Consider the following 18,303-nt stretch of genomic DNA (forward strand, 5'->3'; position numbering starts at 1 on the left):
GGACACACACAAGGAACCAAGAGGAATTTATGTTATTAACCTATTGAGGGAAAAGTCAGATTGAAGAACATGGCTTAGACCCAAGGCCAAAATGGGGTATCTTATTCCCTGTCCCCTGACTCAGTGGGCCCTACCCTCTCAGTCACACCTGAGGAACTATAGTTGACCTTCTAGAGATGTGGGTTTGAACTGTGAAGTTCTGATTATATGTGGATTTTTTAAAATAAATAAATACGTTAAATGTATTTTATCTTATGATTTTCTTAGTATTTTCATTTCTTTAGCTTATGTTGCTGTAAGAATACAGTATATAATATATATGACATACAAAATACGAGTTAATAGACTGTGTTATTGGTAAGGTCAACAGTAGGCTATTAGTACTTAATTTTAAGGGGATTCAAAAGTTATATGCAGACATCCAGCTGCACAGGGAGGTCAGCACCCTTAACCCCCATGTTATTCAAGGGTCAACTCTATAGCTCTTCTCTGCACTAGGGCAGAAAGGGCCCTACCTATACCTCTTATCTGGAGACCAGAGGCTAAGATGAGCCTGACACTCTCCAATCCACAGGGCGTTCTGCAAGAGTGAGCAAGAGACAGCACCCTGTGTGAGAAGGGACCTTTTATATGTCAGCCTTGCCCATTAGTCGCTGGCAGACCCTCCCCAATTTCCCTCATCATTGAGTCTTTCCACCTCCCAAAGATAAAAGTAAGGGACCTTAATAAGATGGCAGAAATATCTGCAGGACTTCCCCAGCAGTAGGAAATTGTGGCACAAATACCTACCTTATGGATCAGAAGAAGTTTCTGCCCTAAGTTGTACAATGACCAACTGAGAAAAAGGGAGGAACTAAAGATGACAAGTTTTGAGCTGAGGTGGACACAAGAATTTTGAAGGGAAAGATGAAAAACTGAGTTTTAGGCCCACTGAGGTGGAGGTATCAGAAGGACAACCACATGAAATTATCCAGCGAACTCATGGAAATGTGGGTGGAAAGGTCAGAACTAGAGACAGGGGAGTCATCAACAGAAATTATAGTTGAAGTCATGGAAATGGATTAAATGACTAAGGGAGAGATACTAGAAAGAACTGGAATCAGAACTTTGGAGAATGCTTCCATTTGTGGACTGGAAAAGAGAGGAGGCACAACCATGGAGGTCAAACAGGGAGTGTTTCAATTTAGTGGCTCCCTGGGACAGTTGCACAGATGGGTGGCTAGGGAGGATGAGGACTGCGGACTGGTGACTAGGAGACCTCTGGAAACCTTCCAAGAACTGATTCATTGTAGTGGGAGAGGCTAAAAACAGTTAATGGGTAGAAGAGGGGAGGTAGATGAAACAGGAGAGCTGCTGTCCATGATCTTTGGAGAAATTTAGAAGGGATGAGAAGAAATGCAATTAAAGCCTGGCTGAAGGCTACTAAAAGTCTCTTTTGTCACATGGGAGTACCTGGACAAGTTTCTAGGGGTTTGGAACCACCAGTAGGAGAGAAATGGAGAGGTAAAGAGGGGGAGAAGAAGAAATTCTCCTGGGCATGTGTGTTTGAGCTACCTGTCTTAATCTACCTTGGGTCCCCAGAACTGGTTATTTCTGCTCCCGGGCCGCTTTTGACTCTGCAGAGTTAAGAGTGACCCTGACTAGTTATGATGGATCCCTGCCTGCGGTCACCTCTCCACTCCCCCTGGCTAAGACTGCTCAGACCAGAAGAGTGACTTTGAGGAGAAGATAAGGAATACCTTGGAATGTAGTCCAGACTGTAAGCTTTTATGACAAACCTATCTGGAAGTAAGTTACCAATTGGCAATCACACAAGGACATTACCTTGAAATATTACCTCCTTGAAAACAGAAATTTTATGTACAAAGGGCTCCGGTAATAAGTTTTAAGTAAATCGTACTGATTTGGGGCTGGTAATCTACTGGTTCCCAGATGAAGTATTTTACTCTCAGAATTAAGCGACACGAAAGAAATTGAAAGGAATCGGAGGAAATGCGTTGTGTGGCCTGTTTATTCCCAAATGTTTTTTCATGATGCATGCCAACAATATGCATGTTCTTGTATTTAAAGGTAAAGGAACAACATCATGTGGAAGAACTTACCTCATTTAATGTAACCTTGGAGGTGATTTTCAACCACCAGAATCAGGAGAGCCATAATATGGGTGGATGACTGTTACCTTTTTAAATTTTGAGTTTTGAAGGAAAAAAACAATTGTTATTTGCAGTAATAACAAATACTTTCAGCAAATATTCCTTGGGAAAGTACTTTATACTCATTTTACCATAATAAAAAAAATTTTAAATAATTCAAAGACATTGTAAGAGAAAATATTTCAAATGGAATCATTCCAAATTGTTCTTTTAACATTTTAGAAATTATAGAGCCTAATGTAGGATTTTTGTCCTGTGGGTTGTGGAATCCATGATAATGCTGTGGGGGGAAATGGTGTGTGGTTTTACTGTGGCATTTGTGTGTGTGTGTGTGTGTGTGTGTGTGTGTGTGTGAACATTACAGACTTCTCAAAAAAGTCTAAGTTTGAGAGTTTAAAATGTCAATATAATTGAATTCATCTACCTCATAATACTTTGCAGAGGGTTTTTAGAAAGTAGTCATTTATTATCCACAAATAAATAGACTTCATTTATATAGTTTCCACACTGAGTGTGGGATTAGTCATGCAGCAAAATACTGAGTCATTTGGCCAGAAAATTTACTCATAGTTGTAAGAGCTGCCAATGGAAAATTTGAGAGCTGCTCATAAATCAAATTATAAAGCTCTTAGAATTATAAATCACTGAGCAGCATTGTTCATTATTATTCAGATGGTGTAAAATATTTCCACCACTTCTAAGAATGGGCAATTTACAAAGCAAGTTTGAAAGTTGAAGTTACTGCCTTCTAAATCTCAGATAAGAATTGCCATACAAGTTACAAGCATTTCTACATTCTTAAGTAAAAAAAGAAAAGTAAGGCGGAGGGTTAAAGTTGCTTAGTAATTACATTGAAATAAGAGATGAATAAAACTTTGACTAACATTTATGAATTAAATTCCACATTGTCTTAATAAACAACAGCAAAATTTAATAGCTGAATTTTCTCCATTTCTTATGGTCATTTTTATAGGACTTTTTGTTAAATGTTTGGTGCTACTAGAGCTCTATGCTAGTGATTCCACGTGCAGATAACCTGAAAGAAGAAAGCGGCTAAGAGAGCAGAGGTTGCAGGTGTACCAAGGAGAAGAGAGGGTTGCAACAAGTAACATGATTAGCAAAACATGTTTCAATAACACACAGTTCCAGAGGTTATTGAAATTATCTAAATATAAGAACACGTGGATCTAGTAACAGAAAAAAAAGTACATCTTAAAAAGTAGCCGCAATATACTTTTTGGAGTAAATCAAGGAAACGAACAGCAAACACTAAATTGACATACAGTAAAGTTTATGTTTCAAAAGAAGAAAGCCAAAAAAGCTAAATCCTGTTCTTGCTGGTTCTGTTTCTGCTGTAGGAGTTCTGAACCTGGAATTCAGGGACAGGATTTCAGGGACCTGAAATTATGTTAAAATGTGGGTCTCTTTTGGAGGGACATGATCCATAGTTTTCATCAGATTCTTAAGAAGTTAGAGAGGGAGAGAGAGAGAGAGAGAGAGAGAGAGAGCGCGCGAGAGCGCAGAACCATACAAATCCACACAGACACCAAGGCTCTGCAATGTCAAATCATTCTCTCAATCCACCAACATTAGCATCACCTAGGCATCTCCTCTAAGACCTGGAGAAGTGTCTTGAGCCCTGTCAGTCAAGGATGAGCAGAGGAAACTACAGACTTTTAGTCTCTAAAAGTTCAGGGACATCTCCCAGATGCACAGGAACCCTGCCCATCCTAAGACCAAGTAGAGACAGTGTGCTATGAGTTAGTCTCCTTGCAACTTTAAACGGATTGGTAGAGAGACAAGTGAGTTACTTAAGGTAACTGACATTGGGATCTTGGGAGAGAGACAAGTGAGTTACTTAAGGTAACTGACATTGGGATCTTGGTCCTTACCCTACTAAGGGAAAACTGTTAACTATCTGGGACCACTCCCACAGACTTCAGTCACAAGAAGGACTAGCTTGATCCCGGCATGCATTCAGGCCAGTTAAGCATTCCAATTTATATCTAGACCTTTTAGTGTATAAGCCCATTCTGAGCCAAAATGCTAGTTCTAAAATTTAGCTTTGAGTCCAGAGTCTATAGGACCTCCATGGTCTGTAAGCTTAAGAGAGAGGGAGAAGGACTTAATATCAGGCTCCTGGAAATTACTCCTAGACATCCTGGTGACATAGCACCTACTCTTCCTAAATCCTGCCCCAAGGCATAGCCTATGAGGCTTTTCAACATTCGGCCTTCTCTAGAGGCCTGGTAACTGGGGCGCTCAATCTAGCCTGGATAATTTCACATATGCCAAGTGTTCGGCTCCATCTACCCATTTTCTCTAGCTTCCCACACTTTTGCTAATCGTGAACCTTGACGCTCCCACCACCACTGTGTTCTCAGGACACTAGGTCCCAATGTCCCATTGCTGTGATCACATTCTATCACATCACGTAGCTGGTTACTGCATCATGTGACTATCATTCCAATGGGCAGGTATGGTTTCCAGGGGGTCCCGATCTCTCAGTCTGCCTGGTTTTATTTTCTCTAAGGTTCCTTCTGACCCTCTAGGCTGTGCAGGGTTTAGTGACACCATATTCATGCAGTCTACCCAGAGACAAGCTTTGAACCAATGCCATTCCCTAAGGGCCTCGGACCCCTCTGGGTCTAGTGAACACTGTTTACACAATTTTATCTTGTGGCCATTTGTAACAATGCAGGAATCCACCTTGAAGACACACCACAGGACTGTACTTAGTGTACCTGGCCCCTGCCACCTGGTGTGCTCTTGAATCCTGGGTCTCAATGCCTGCATTAAGGGCACCACCAGCACCCCGGGAACTGGTTGGTACAATAATTATTCACCTCTCCCCCTCACTCACAGGACATCGGGCAACATGCCCTGGGCTTCCTCACTACTGAACGGCTACCCTTGTGTGGACAACCAAGTGGTGTTTTTAGTAGTAGCTAACACTTACTGAGTATCTCCTTTCTGCTAAGCTTCTGCAAAATGCTTGACGTACATCTACTCATTTAGTCCTCACAGCAACCGTGGATAGCTACTAGTCTTATCCCTCTTTAATGGATGAGGACCTGGGGCTCAAATATAAGAAATCCCCCCGAGATCACACAGCCAACAAGTGGTGGAACGGCTTTCCAGCACTTCAAAAACTATGCAGTTTCTATTTTGTGTGTTTTCATTTGCACTGCATCCCCTCCTCTGACTGCCCTTAGGCCACCCCTACCCAGATGAATGAGGGCCAATCGATTGACACTCCAGCAGTTATCAGCTGTCTCCTAGCACACAAGTGCCGGTCCTCTCTTTTAGCCTGTGAAGAATTTGCTCAGGCCACCTCCTCTACTACTTCTGTCTAACAAGACTCCTTTCATTAAAAAAATTATAGATCCATTCTTACCATTTCACTGCTGTGTCCCCATCACTATCACTTGGGCAAATTTGACCCAGCACCTTCACCAAAACAAGCTTGGGAGGGCAGGCGGATGCCCGCTTTGAGGAAAAGGCCTCTATTGGAGACTACCTGGCTATCCTTCATAAAAGGGATAGCTCTAATAATTTATAGATAGATAGATATAGTTGTTCTATTACAGTTGTCCCAATTTTCCCCCATTGCTCTTCCCTGCCCCGCCCCCCACCCCTCTCCCACAGTCTCCCTCTCGCCCCCGTTGTCCACGTCCATGGGTCATTTATGCCTGTTCCTTAACTAGACCCTTCCCCTTCTTTCCCTCTTTATCGCCCTCCCCTCTCCCCTCTGGTTGCTGTCAGTCTGTTCCTTGTTCCCATGCCTCTGGTTCTACTTTGCTTATATTTGTTTTTTTCATTAGGTTCCTCTTATAGGTGAGATTGTCTATGAGAGCATCATAGGCATCCAGGTTAATTAACTATGCTTCTTGATTCCACTTCTCTTCACAGCAGTTTATAAACACCCCACCCACCCCGACGTGTGTGATCTAAACTTGAATGAGGAGAATCTGAGTACATATCAACTCTTAATGGGGACTGTTATTACCATCATTTCACAGATGGGGAAACAGTTACAGAAATGTTATACAGGGGGAAAAAAATGGTACATAGAGAGTAAGTGTTGGTTCTAGGAGCCTGTGTTTGTCACCAGTCACATGACCCTGATTCATCATCTGATATACTTTGAAGAGAGTCAGACTGGAAGACAATCTTGAACTATCTAAATAGCAAGACTTGACCTCTACCAAAAAAAAAAAGTATTTCAATGAGCTTTCTGTCCTTTGGTAGAAGGTCAGCTTCCCCTCTTCGTGAATAGGATGTACACTTGCCTGAACTCCTGGTTGTCCCTGATTGAGCAACCTCTCTGCTTTAGGATATGGACTCACAACATTGTTCCAAAATGCCATCAATGTTAAGTCCCCTGTTTCTTTCAGTCTCTGACACTCCTGAACCTTGAGGTGGCTTCCAAGCAGTGAATCCAAAGTATCCTTCCTTGCTTTTATATAACTTTCTGGGTCTCAGCAAAACTAAGTAACTCCATTCCATCTCTTTGGGCTTCCTTCTTTGATTAATACTTGTAGTCTCCCTCCTTAACTAGCTTCCCAGTTCTAACTTGCCCTACAGCTGCCTATACCCAGGCTTGGCAATACAGGTAACAGAGAGAAAATGGCCTCTTACATTCCCTTCCATTTTATTATTCTGTGAATTTATTGATAGAAAAACACTGTCACTTATAAATGTGTACTTAAAGTATTTTTCTTTTTTTATCCTTACCTGAGGGTATGCTTACTGATTTGAGAGAGAGAGGAAAGGAGAGAGAGAGAGAAAGGGAGAGAAACATAAATGTGAGAAACATCAGTCGGTTGCCTCTCAACTCACCTGACCAAGGACAGAACCCATAACCTGGGTGTGTGCCCTGACCAGGAATTGAACCCGAGACACTTCGGTGTATGGGTTGACACTCCAACCAACTGAGCCACACCAGCCAGGGCTATACTTATGTATTTTTCTAATGACCTATACATAGGAGGTAGAGGAATGATAAAAATGTGTTATGTAGCTGATTTTTTTTAATGTTGCTCCAATGCAGTACAGAAGAGTATTAGAGCAAGAGGAGGAAATTATTGGTACTAGCTGAGGGGACAAACCAGTTAAGATGATTTATTAAATAAATGATCTGAAGTGTGAGTCTCAGCACATTAATTATGTTTAGACTTAAACTTTCAAAACTATAAAAGTAAAAAATTAATAGAGACATTAGTAAATGGCAACCACTTATTTCATTAATATATAAATTAATATAAAGTATAATGGGGTAAATATTTCAAAGAGAAATTACCTTGCCCTTTCGTGTTTAATTGTAAGATAAATTAATGTTTGAAAGTTGGACCAATCCTGATTTTTATGCATAAGGATTGATTGTTACATCAAAATTGTTACATTTTGTGAATTTTTAAAATTGGTTTGAAACATTAATGTTTTAGAATATGATTAGTTAAACCAAAAAGCATGATGATCTCATCTTGCTCTCAGCTTTTAATATGAATAGAATTTTCTACATTAATCCAAAAAAATGTGAAGTGGAAGATTATTTGCATGACTTACAGTTTCCCTAAAATAGACCTTTTAATCGATTCTTACTGTTCTTCAGGCTTAACTCTGCATTTGTGTTTCTGATAAATGGGGAAAAGACATGTAAATATCAGGGGCCTGGGGGACAGGTGGTAACAAGGAGAAAATACTCACAAAAACTGGTATTTCTTAGAGAAGGTTTTGGAGACTCTAGAACTGTAGGAAACCTTGTTCCAGAGTCCCTCTAAGTTTTCCATACACTTTCTCGTGCAAATTTTCAGATGGCCCCAAGGCTACAGGCTTTTCAAAGACAATTGATGGGGAGAGGTGGCATCAAGAAGCATGTGACGATTATTTGTTCCCGGCCTCTGATTTCTGCGCTTTTACCTCTCTGCAGAAGTCTTTTTCCTGAACACATCAAGAAGAAAGTAAGCCAGTCACACTGTCTAGGTACAGACAGGACAGAGTCTGGGTCATTTAGTGTCTGGCTCTCTTGCCAGGTCAGGAGCAACTCTGTACAGTATACAGGTCTACTGTATAGAGACACTGATACAGTAGATGAAGCTAACATGTGTGGCTACTGTCTTAGTGTGTTTGGGATACTATAACAAAATGCCAGAGATGGGGTAGCTCACAAATATCAGAAATTTATGACTAACAGTTCTAGGGGCTGGAAATTCAGGTTCTAAAGAAGGCCCTCTTCCAGACTGCAGACCGCTGTCTTCAAATGGTAGAAGGAAGGAAGGCTCCCTGGAGCCTCAGAGCACAAAACCCCCGTCATGAGGTTTTCCCATCATGAGGTTTTCCCGTCATGAGCTTAATCACCTCCCAAAGGCCTCATCACCTAAATACGTCCATCTTTGAGGGTTGGAATTTCAACATTTGAATTGGGGCGAGCTGTCGGGAGCCTGGTGCGGGAGGACCCATTCGGACCGTCGCAGCTGGGTACAGGGAAACCGTGAAGAATGCTGCTGTGCCTAGGAACTAGTCAACAGTGGCAGTGTTTCTAGCCCTACACCAGAAGGGAGAGGAAAAAGGGAGCCAGGAGGATACATTCTCCTAACTCCCTTCCCCTCCCTCCATCTGATCTCCTGCCTGGACTCCCACTGGCTGAACCAAGCTGGAAAATGGGCAAAGGACCCAGACAGGTCCACCTCCGGGCTTGGAAGCAGAATAGAGATGACTGGAGAAGGGATCTGGAGGGGCGAAGAGAGGGTCTGCAGCACTCATGTCTGAGCAGCACTATAGCCCTGAGAAGAACCTGGGGAACATGTCAAGACCTCTGTCTGTAGGGAAAGGGACTATGAGGCAGAAACTTAAGCAAGGAGAGCCTTGTTAGGGTCTTAGTCAAGCAGAGAATGCGAAAAACTAGGTACTGGAGTTGATAGAATCTGTTGCAAAACTGACTTGATGGTTAGTTTCTAAGTTGTGGCTCTGGACTTTCTCTCTCTTTAGCATGCGTATGGGTGAGTAACTGGGAGTGGCTGCCTGGATCCACTAGGGATCCTAGTTCCCTCGTCTGTAAAGGATGGATAATAACTTTTTCCGAAGGGAATTAAATGAGTTAGTACAGGTTAAATGCTTAGAGCAGGACCTGACACATAGTAAACACTCAGTATAAGTTAGCTATATTTTTATTCTTATTAAGTAAAGAAGTCAGGATTGCAAAGATCTGAGGATGTCACGTAGGGCAGTATAGGGAACTAAATGAATTTCTTTCATAGATAATGGTTGCATAGGTGGCAATGCATGATGTCACTGCTTATTAGTTAAATTAGCTCCAGAAAAATTACATCCACAAACTCTGGCCAGATAAGAATGGGTTTTTTTTCTTTCCTTTCCTATCAGGGAAAGTTGAAAATTATTCAGGTCTATAGCCCCTCAAACATACTTAACATTTCTTAGGCTCGTGTGTAGTCTCCCATCCAATCTAAGTAATGCAGTCACAGTTTGGCAGCACTGTTGAACCGTCCTAAAGTGTATCGATCGTCTTTTTAATCAGGATATTGGTGGAACAACTTGGAAATTAAAAATGTGTTTGACATCATTTGGAAAGGAAGGGAATAAAAAGAGTAAGTTGAATTGCTCCCTAATAGATATTAGTAAAACCTAGTAACTTCTATCCTGAAGTCAAAAACACTTTGAAAAGCAAGCCATCAAAGCATGTGTTTCAAATTGCTGTCCATACTGCAGGAGGCACCCAGTCTTTTAAAGCCATTCCGATCTTGATTTCTCTTCCTTCAATACATACATACATACATATATAGCCTATAAAAAATGAAAAATAATAATAGGGATACACTTTTCCCCCATGTTCCACCTTGCTATAGCTGGGCTGAAACTGGTAGTCCATTTCACAGAGAACATTAAAACGGTCACTGAGTATTTACAACGACATTGACACTATATTCCTGACAATTCAGAACCCATTTAGAGGGGAGTCCCCAGTTCATATTCTGACCTGAGTATTGCAGGGGACCTTTTATGGCTATACGTTCCAAAGCTGGTATGTCTAGAAAGCAATCTGAAACTCTTGAAAATTATGAAAGGGTACTTAGGTTGTATTATAGTGCTATATTTGCTTTTTACAATTTTATTTAATTCATAATAGAGAATTTATATTTAAATGCAAAGTCAGAGGAGACAACTGAACTATATTTTGATATTCATTTGGTTTCCTTAAGTTTAGTGACGTGTTTTTTTTAGAATTTTAAAGGTGGCTTTTGCATTTTTGAATTCCTGAATTAATTGTTTCATTGATTTGGTAAAAATAAATCCACATGCATTAAGAATTTATATTTTTATTAACTTCATTTGCTTTTGTTAGTTACTAACTTCCCCTTTCTCTGTCTTACTTCTTAGATATTGGTTTTTATAATTTGGAAGTTGCTTAGAGCATTATTTTCAAACAATGAGTTATAACCCATTAGTGAGTAGGGAAATCAATTTAATGTGCTTTGAGCAGCACTTTTGAGAATGAAATATAATGCAGTAGATATAATAGGAACTGAGAAAGTACATCGTGTGTAGTAAGGGAGAGTATGTTTCATGAAATTTAGTTTCAGGTGAGTGTGTGTGTGTGTGTGTGTACACATATGTGTTTTGGTTCAAAATGTAAAATGTATTTTTTACTATGAGCTGCAGTCAAAAAGAGATTCAAAACAATTGGCTTATGTTATTCATCCAGCCATGTATATTGGTTGTTCTCATGGATATGGTTATGCTTAAACTCTCCCCTGTAACTATCTAGGGAGTTAATGAAATGCTTTCTATTAGAAAAAATAAAATAGAAAGGGTCATACTACTACATAGTGAATTTTATACTTTTGGGAACTAGTAGTATTCAATAAATAGCATATTATTAACATGAATTTGCTAATTAGCAGGTAATATAAACGCTGCATTATCTGTTTATGGATGTTAAGAAAAAACACTGGCCTGAGATCTACTCAAGAGTAGTCATTTTAAAAGAGGTCTGATGTGTCCATTTTGCTTGGTCTCAAACTAATTATTTGTGAAGAAACTTGAGGATTTACTCTTTAAGTAGATGTCATCAGCAGGGGAGAATTTTAGTATATTAGGGATATTACCAAATCTCTGTTTTTGTAAACTGATCTTTTTTCTAATTTTTTTATTGTGGTAAAAACATATGACATGAAACTTAGCATCTTAACCATTTTTAAGTGTGCAGTTCAGGGGCAGAAAATATGTTCACATTGTTATGCAGCCATCACCACCGTCCATCTCTAGATCTCTCACCATCTTGCAAAACTGAAGCTCTGTACCACTGAGCTGTGTAACTCCCCATTCCCTCTCCCCAACCCTGGGCTTATCCTCAACCCCAGAGAACCAGAACCCTGGAATCTGTCACCAGCACTAAATAATATTAAACAGGTCCCTATCAGTTAAATCTGGCAAATTTCAGTTTTATTTTAAAAAAGAAAACAAACAACAAAACCTTGCTTTAGGATCTTATAGGCTGTCTGTTGTATCTTTCAAGTACTGTTCTTAATTTGGTAGTAATAATGTTCTGTGATATAAGGCACTGGGGAGGAAGAAGTTAAAGCAGCTGGCCTGCTCGTCAGGTAAAAAAAAAAATGAAGATAGAAGAAGAGAAAGGAGTGATACAGTTTAAACTTCTTTTAAACATAACTGATCTCTACCTCCAATCAAGATAGCAGCATGGGAAAACACGGCTCACCTCCTCATGCAACCCCTCAAAATTACAACTAAAATATAGAACAACCATCACTCAGAAGCATTATAAACTGAGTTGAATTGAAGTCTGACAACTATGGAATTAGCTAGCCTAGATTCACAGCTTGGCTTCACTTGGGAATCTCCAAGCCCAGCACAAGTAGCAACCATCTCAGACTGCTTTATAGCTCAGGCAGGGTGGCCCCGGGGCAGAACACAGATGGGGACTGACCTTGGCCTGCACCACCTGCGAAACCCCAGAACCTGTGGACTCAGTGGACAGCAACAGACCACATCAAAGCACCACCACCCTTTCCCTACATCCTTCCCCTGCATCCTCCAGGGAAAGCAGAAGTTGGTGGTCAGTGGTCACAGGTAGTCCTTGCAACTGACTAGTCTCGCTAAATCCCTCCCATTGACCTGTCAACAGCAACCAAGGCTCAACTACAAGAGGAGGGTGTACTCAGCCCACATAAAGGGCACAACTTGAGTACCTAGCATGGATAATAAGGGAGGCTGTGTCACTGGACCCCACAGGACACCTACTACATTAGGCTGCACTACTGAGACAGGAAGTCAAAGCAGCTCTACCAAATACATAGAAACAAATATAGAGAGGCTACCAGGATGAGGAGACAAAGAAACAGGGTCCAAATGAAAGAACAAATCAGAACTCCAGAAAAAGAATTAAACGAAATGGAGATAAGCAACCTATCAGAGGCAGGATTCAAAACACTGGTTATAAGGATGCTCAAGGAACTTAGTGAGGACCTCAACAGCATAAGAAAGACCCAGTCAGAAATGAAGGAAATACTAATTGAAATAAACAACAATTTACAGAGAAACAACAGTAGAGTGCATGAAGCCAAGAATCAAATCAGTGATTTGGAATATAAGGAAGCAAAAGACAACTAATCAGAACAGCAGAAGAGAAAAAGAATTTTAAAAAAAGGGTAGTGTACAAAACAAAGAAAGATAACTTTAAGTGTTCCAACATTCACATGATAGGGGTTCCAGAAGGAGAAAAGAAAGAGTAAGAAATTGAAAATCTGTGTTAAAAAAAAAAGAAAAATGAAAGAAAACTTCCCTAATTTGGTGAAGGAAATAGACATGCAAGTCCCAAAAGCACAGAGAGCCCCAAGCAAGATGAATGCAAAGAGGCCCATGCCAAGACACATGATTAAAATGCAAAAAGTTAAAGATAAAGAGAAAATCTTAAATGCAGCAAGACAAAAACAGTTACCTACAGGGGAGTTCCCATAAGACTGTCAGCTGATTACTCAAAGAAAACTTTGCAGGGTATAAGGGATTGGCAAGAAATATTCAAAATCATGAAAAGCAGGGACCTACAGCCAAGATTGCTCTACCCAGCAAAGCTGTCATTTAGAATCAAAGGGCAAATAAAGAGCTTCCCAGACAAGAAAAAGTTAAAGGAGTTCATCACCACCAAACCATTATTATATGAAATGTTAAAGGGAATTATTCAATAAAAAGATCAAAATTATGAACAATAAAATAGCAGTAAATACATATCTATCAACAATTGAATTTAAAAAAACAGATAAGCAAACAAGAATAACAAAGACAAAATCATGGATAGGGAGAGCATTTTGATGAATGCCAGATGGGAGGTGGGTGTTGGGGAATGGGTGAAGAGGTGAAAGGATTAAGAAATACGAATAGGTAGTTACAGAATAGCCATGGGGATGTGAAATACAGTACAGGAAATGAAGTAGCCAATGAACATGACACACGGAAATGGACAATGGTGGGGGGGATTGCCTGAGGGAGTGGGGAGTGCTGGGTGGAGGGTGGCTAAGGGGGAGAAATCAGGACAACTGTAATACCAAATCAATAAAATATAATTTTTTAAAAATTATATTTTTAAAGTAGAACATAAAATAAAAAGTCCTATTAACATAGGACATATTCTTATATAAAAAAAAATAAAAATAACTGATTTCCTAAGTCAGGGTTCAGCAAACTACTGCTCACCTACCTACCATCTGTTTTGGTATATAGCCTGTAAGATAATAATATTTTTCAGTTTTAAATAGTTGAAAAAATTAATATAAGCATAACATCATGATACATAGAAATTATATAAAATTCAAGGTTCAGTGTTTATAAAGTTTTATTGGAACACATCCACGCTTAATGTGTTTACATATTGCCCAAGGCTGTTTTCCTGCTGTGAGGGCAGATTTGAGTAGTTGTGGCAGAGACCATGTGGGGCAGTCCCAACAATTTGCACTGCTGTTCCGTGTCTACAAATCACAGTGATGCAGTCATAATAACTCAACAGTGTTTTAGTGTCATGCATATTGTCATAGTACAGCATATTAGATGGTTTTTTATTACCAGTGCATGGCAATCATGTCAAAACAAGAATAAAAAGAGAAAACTGGACTTATTCTTGAAAGCTCAGTACTATAAGCTAGTGAAATATGGATTACTTTGTTACAGAACACTGAATGACTTTGGAAATTTTAGCTTTTGCTGCAGACAAAACAAGTACTTAATGAGCAACTTTCACTGAGGCAAAGTCATTCCAATAACAACTAATATGAGACTTATAAAGAATGTTAAGCTGTGTTATACACTTCCCCTGCTGTCAAAAGTTAAAACAAAAAGTGAGATGTTCACCCTGATTTAGGTTTACACTGCATATATTTTTCAAGTTCAAATTACAGTTCCAGCATTGTCTTTCAGACTTCAATACACATGCAAAGGAAATTTCCATATTTCAAAGTATAAGCATACTTTGTTTTATTGCACTTAATTTTATTGGGCTTCACAGACACTGTCTTTTTTACAGATTGAATGTTTATGGCAACCTGTATCAACCAAGTCTTTCTGCATTATTTTTCCAGCAGCATTCGCTCATTTCCTGTCTCCGTGTCACAAGCATTTTTGATAATACTTGTGAGCGATATTCCAAATTTTCATTATTATTCTATTTATTATGGTGATTTGTGATCAGTGATCTTTGATGGTATTATCATAATTGCTTGGGGGCACCATGAACTGGGCCTATGTAAGACTGTGGACTTAAAAGTTGTGTGTGTTCTTACTGCTCCACTAACCAGCAGTTTCCCCATTCCTTTCCTTCTCCTTCGGCCTGTTCCCTGAGACACAAAAATATTGAAATTGGGCCAATTAATAATCTTACAATGTCCTCTAAGTGTTCACGTGAAAGGAAGAGTCACACATCTCTTGATTCAAATAAAAAGTTAGAAATATTTAAGCTTAGTGAGGAAGGCATGTCAAAAGCCAAGATACACTGAAGGCTAGGCATTTTGCACCAAACAGCCAAATTGTGAATGCAAAGGGGAAGTTTTTGAAGGAAATTGAAAGTGCTACTCAAGTGAACACAGAAATCATAAGAAAGTTAAACAACTTTATTGCTAATATGGAGAAAGTTTTAATGTCTGCACAGAAGGTCCAAACCAACCATAACAAGGCTTAACTAAAAGCCTAATTCAGAACAAGTCCCTAACTCTCTTCAATTCTATGAAACCCGAGCGGGTGAGGAAACTGCAGAAGAAAAGTTTGAAGCTAACAGAAGTTGGTTCCTGAGGTTTAAGGAGAGAAACCATCTCCATAACATAAAAGTGCAAGATGGAGCAGCAAGTGCTGATGTAGATGATGCAGCAAGTCATCCAGATGATGTAGCGAAGATAATTTAAGAAGGTGGGTACATGAAATATATTTTCAGTGTGGGTAAAACAGCCTTATATTAGAAAAAGATGCCATCTAGAACTCTCTTAGCTAGAAGTCAATGCCTGACTTCAAAACCCTAAAGGACAGGCTGACTCTCTTGCTACAGGCTAATGCAACTGTTGACTTTGAGTTGAAGCCAATGCTCATTTAACATTCTGAAACTCCGTGGGACCCTTAAGAATTATGCTAAATGTACTCTGCCTGTGCTCTATCAGTGGAACAACAAAACCTGGATAACAGCACATCTGTTTACATCATGGTTGGCTGAATATTTTAAACCCACTGTGGAGACCTACTGCTCAGAGGAAAAAAAAAACAACAAACATTCCTCTCAAAATATTACTACTCATCGACAATGCCCCTGGTCACCCAAGAACTCTGATGGGATCAGTGTTTTCATGCCTGCTAACACAACATCCATTTTGTAGCCCATGAATCAAGGAGTAATTGTGACTTTCAAGTCTTTTTTTTTCAATTACAGTTTACATTCAATATTATTTTGGATTAGTTTCAGGTGTACATCATAATGGTTAGAGAATCTTATACTTTAAAAAGTATTCCCCCTGATATGTCCAGTACCAACTGGCACCATATATAGTTTTCAATATTATTCACTATATTTCCTATGCTGTACTTTGCATCCTCATGACTATTTTGTCACTACCAATCTGTACTTCTCAGTCACTTCACCTTTTTTCAGCCAGTTCCCCATCAAGTCTTATTATTTTAAAAAAATGCATTTCCTAAGACTGGAGCTACTATAGATAGTGATTCCTCTGATGGACCTGAGCAAAGTAAATTGAAAACCTTCTGGGAAGGATTTACTGTTCTAGATTCATGGAAATAGCTCAAAATAGCAACATGACTTTGAGGGGTTCAAGACTTCAGTGGAGGGAGTAACTGCAGATGTGATAGAAATGGAGAGAGAACTAGAATTAGAAGTGAAACCTGGAGACGGGACTGAAGTGCTGCAATCATAATAAAACTTTAACAGATGAAGAGTTACTTCTTATGGATTAGCTAAGAGAGTGGTTTCTTGAGGTGCAATCTTCTTGTGAAGATGCTGTGAAGAGTGTTGAAATGAAAACAAAGGATTTAGAATATTATGTAAACTTAGCTGACAGAGCAGCAGCAGGGTTTGAGAGGATCGACTCCCATTTTGAAAGTTCTTTTGTGGATAAAATGCTATCAAACAGCATCACGTGCTACATAGAAGTCATTTGTGAAAAGAAGAATCAGTCAATGCAGCAAACTTCCTTGGTATCTCATTTCAAGAAATTGCCACAGCCACCCCAGCCTTCAGCAACCACCACCCTGACCAGTCAGCAGCCATCAGCATGGGGGTAAGACTTTCTGCCAGCAAGAGATTATGAATCGCTGAAGGCTCAGATAATGGTTAGCATTATTTTAGGAATAAAGTATTTTTAAACTAAGGTCTGTACACTGTTATTTAGACATAATGCTATTGTGCACTTAATATACTGCAGTATAGTGTAAATGTAACTATTACATGCACTAGGAAACCAAAAAAATTTGTGTGACTCACTCTGTTGTGCTATTGTGTATGTTGTGGTGGTCTGGAACTGCACCCACAATAACGCTGAGGTATGCCGTACATATGCCGTGCAATTGAGTACATTCCATTAAACTTTTAATTGGAAGTTTTGTAATGTAATGGCACACTAACTGGAAAGTGTCAAAATAATTTAATAAAATTCTATAAAAGTCTACTAAGAGATGAATATGTTCAATTAAAATTATAAGCTCATATTGGGAGGTATGGCCTTCCCTGGTGATGGTTGTACATTATTGTGAAAATACTAAATACCACTAAACATATACTTGAAATAGGTAAAATGATGAATTAGTAGACCTATGTTACAAAACAAATTTTACTCAATTGTTATTCATGTATATTCAATTTTAGAAATAAAAAATTTTGTGAAAATTTGTTCTTTCTTGCTATGTGCCTACATAACATCCTCGGTTTTGCTTCCTGGCCCTCAAAGCCTAAAATATTTACTACTGACACTTTACAGAAAATGTTTGTTGACCTTGCCTTGGATAAATAGACTAGTGGTATTTACCAAAAGTGGAGTTTCCATTTATCGAATGCTCTTAATTGTATATTCCTGATTTAGGATTGCCTAGAGAAAACATACTAGACAGAACCTATGGATTTATAAATTCCTAGACTCTGAGATATAAAATGGAGATGTGTCACAACTTAAACACTCCCGATGGATTGAGGTGACCCCCCCCCATACCTCATTTAGAGGCCTCACCTGTTATTCTGGACCACAGAGTACCTATATAGTGTGAGAAAGAAGGACCTACAAGCCAGCATGATCCAGTAGGATGTCCTAGACCTCTCCCTACTTGCCTGTGCCCCTTTGTTCCTTGTGTCTTTGAAATTATTAATAAAGCCTGATACTAGGTAAGATCTCTGATATTTGTGAATCAGTCCTATATGTTAGTTCAAATACTTTTTATGTATTTGAAAACTTAAAGTAACTTTTCAGAGTCATAATGAAAAATTCTGGTAAGACCATCTTAAATATTATTTTATGCTTGGGGTAGAGAATAATGAATTTCTCTTAAAATAGGTAAACGACCTCATTTTCCAATATAATTACATAATGTAATTTGGTACGGAGCATGTGTTACCTTCTGCTCAACAGTCCTCATATTTCTT

At 39.2% G+C, this 18,303-nt stretch overlaps 1 protein-coding gene across 2 annotated transcripts in view; it reads left to right on the plus strand.

The window, feature by feature from the left end:
• Positions 1 to 18,303, plus strand: part of BEND6 (BEN domain containing 6) — a 57,768-nt gene that overhangs the window by 2,676 nt on the left and 36,789 nt on the right. The gene's annotated exons all lie outside the window — the stretch shown is intronic.

The sequence above is a fragment of the Pteronotus mesoamericanus genome, unplaced genomic scaffold (assembly GCF_021234165.1).
Source record: "Pteronotus mesoamericanus isolate MK-2021 breed Mesoamerican mustached bat unplaced genomic scaffold, CSHL_Meso_final contig_20, whole genome shotgun sequence".
NCBI lineage: Eukaryota > Metazoa > Chordata > Mammalia > Chiroptera > Mormoopidae > Pteronotus > Pteronotus mesoamericanus.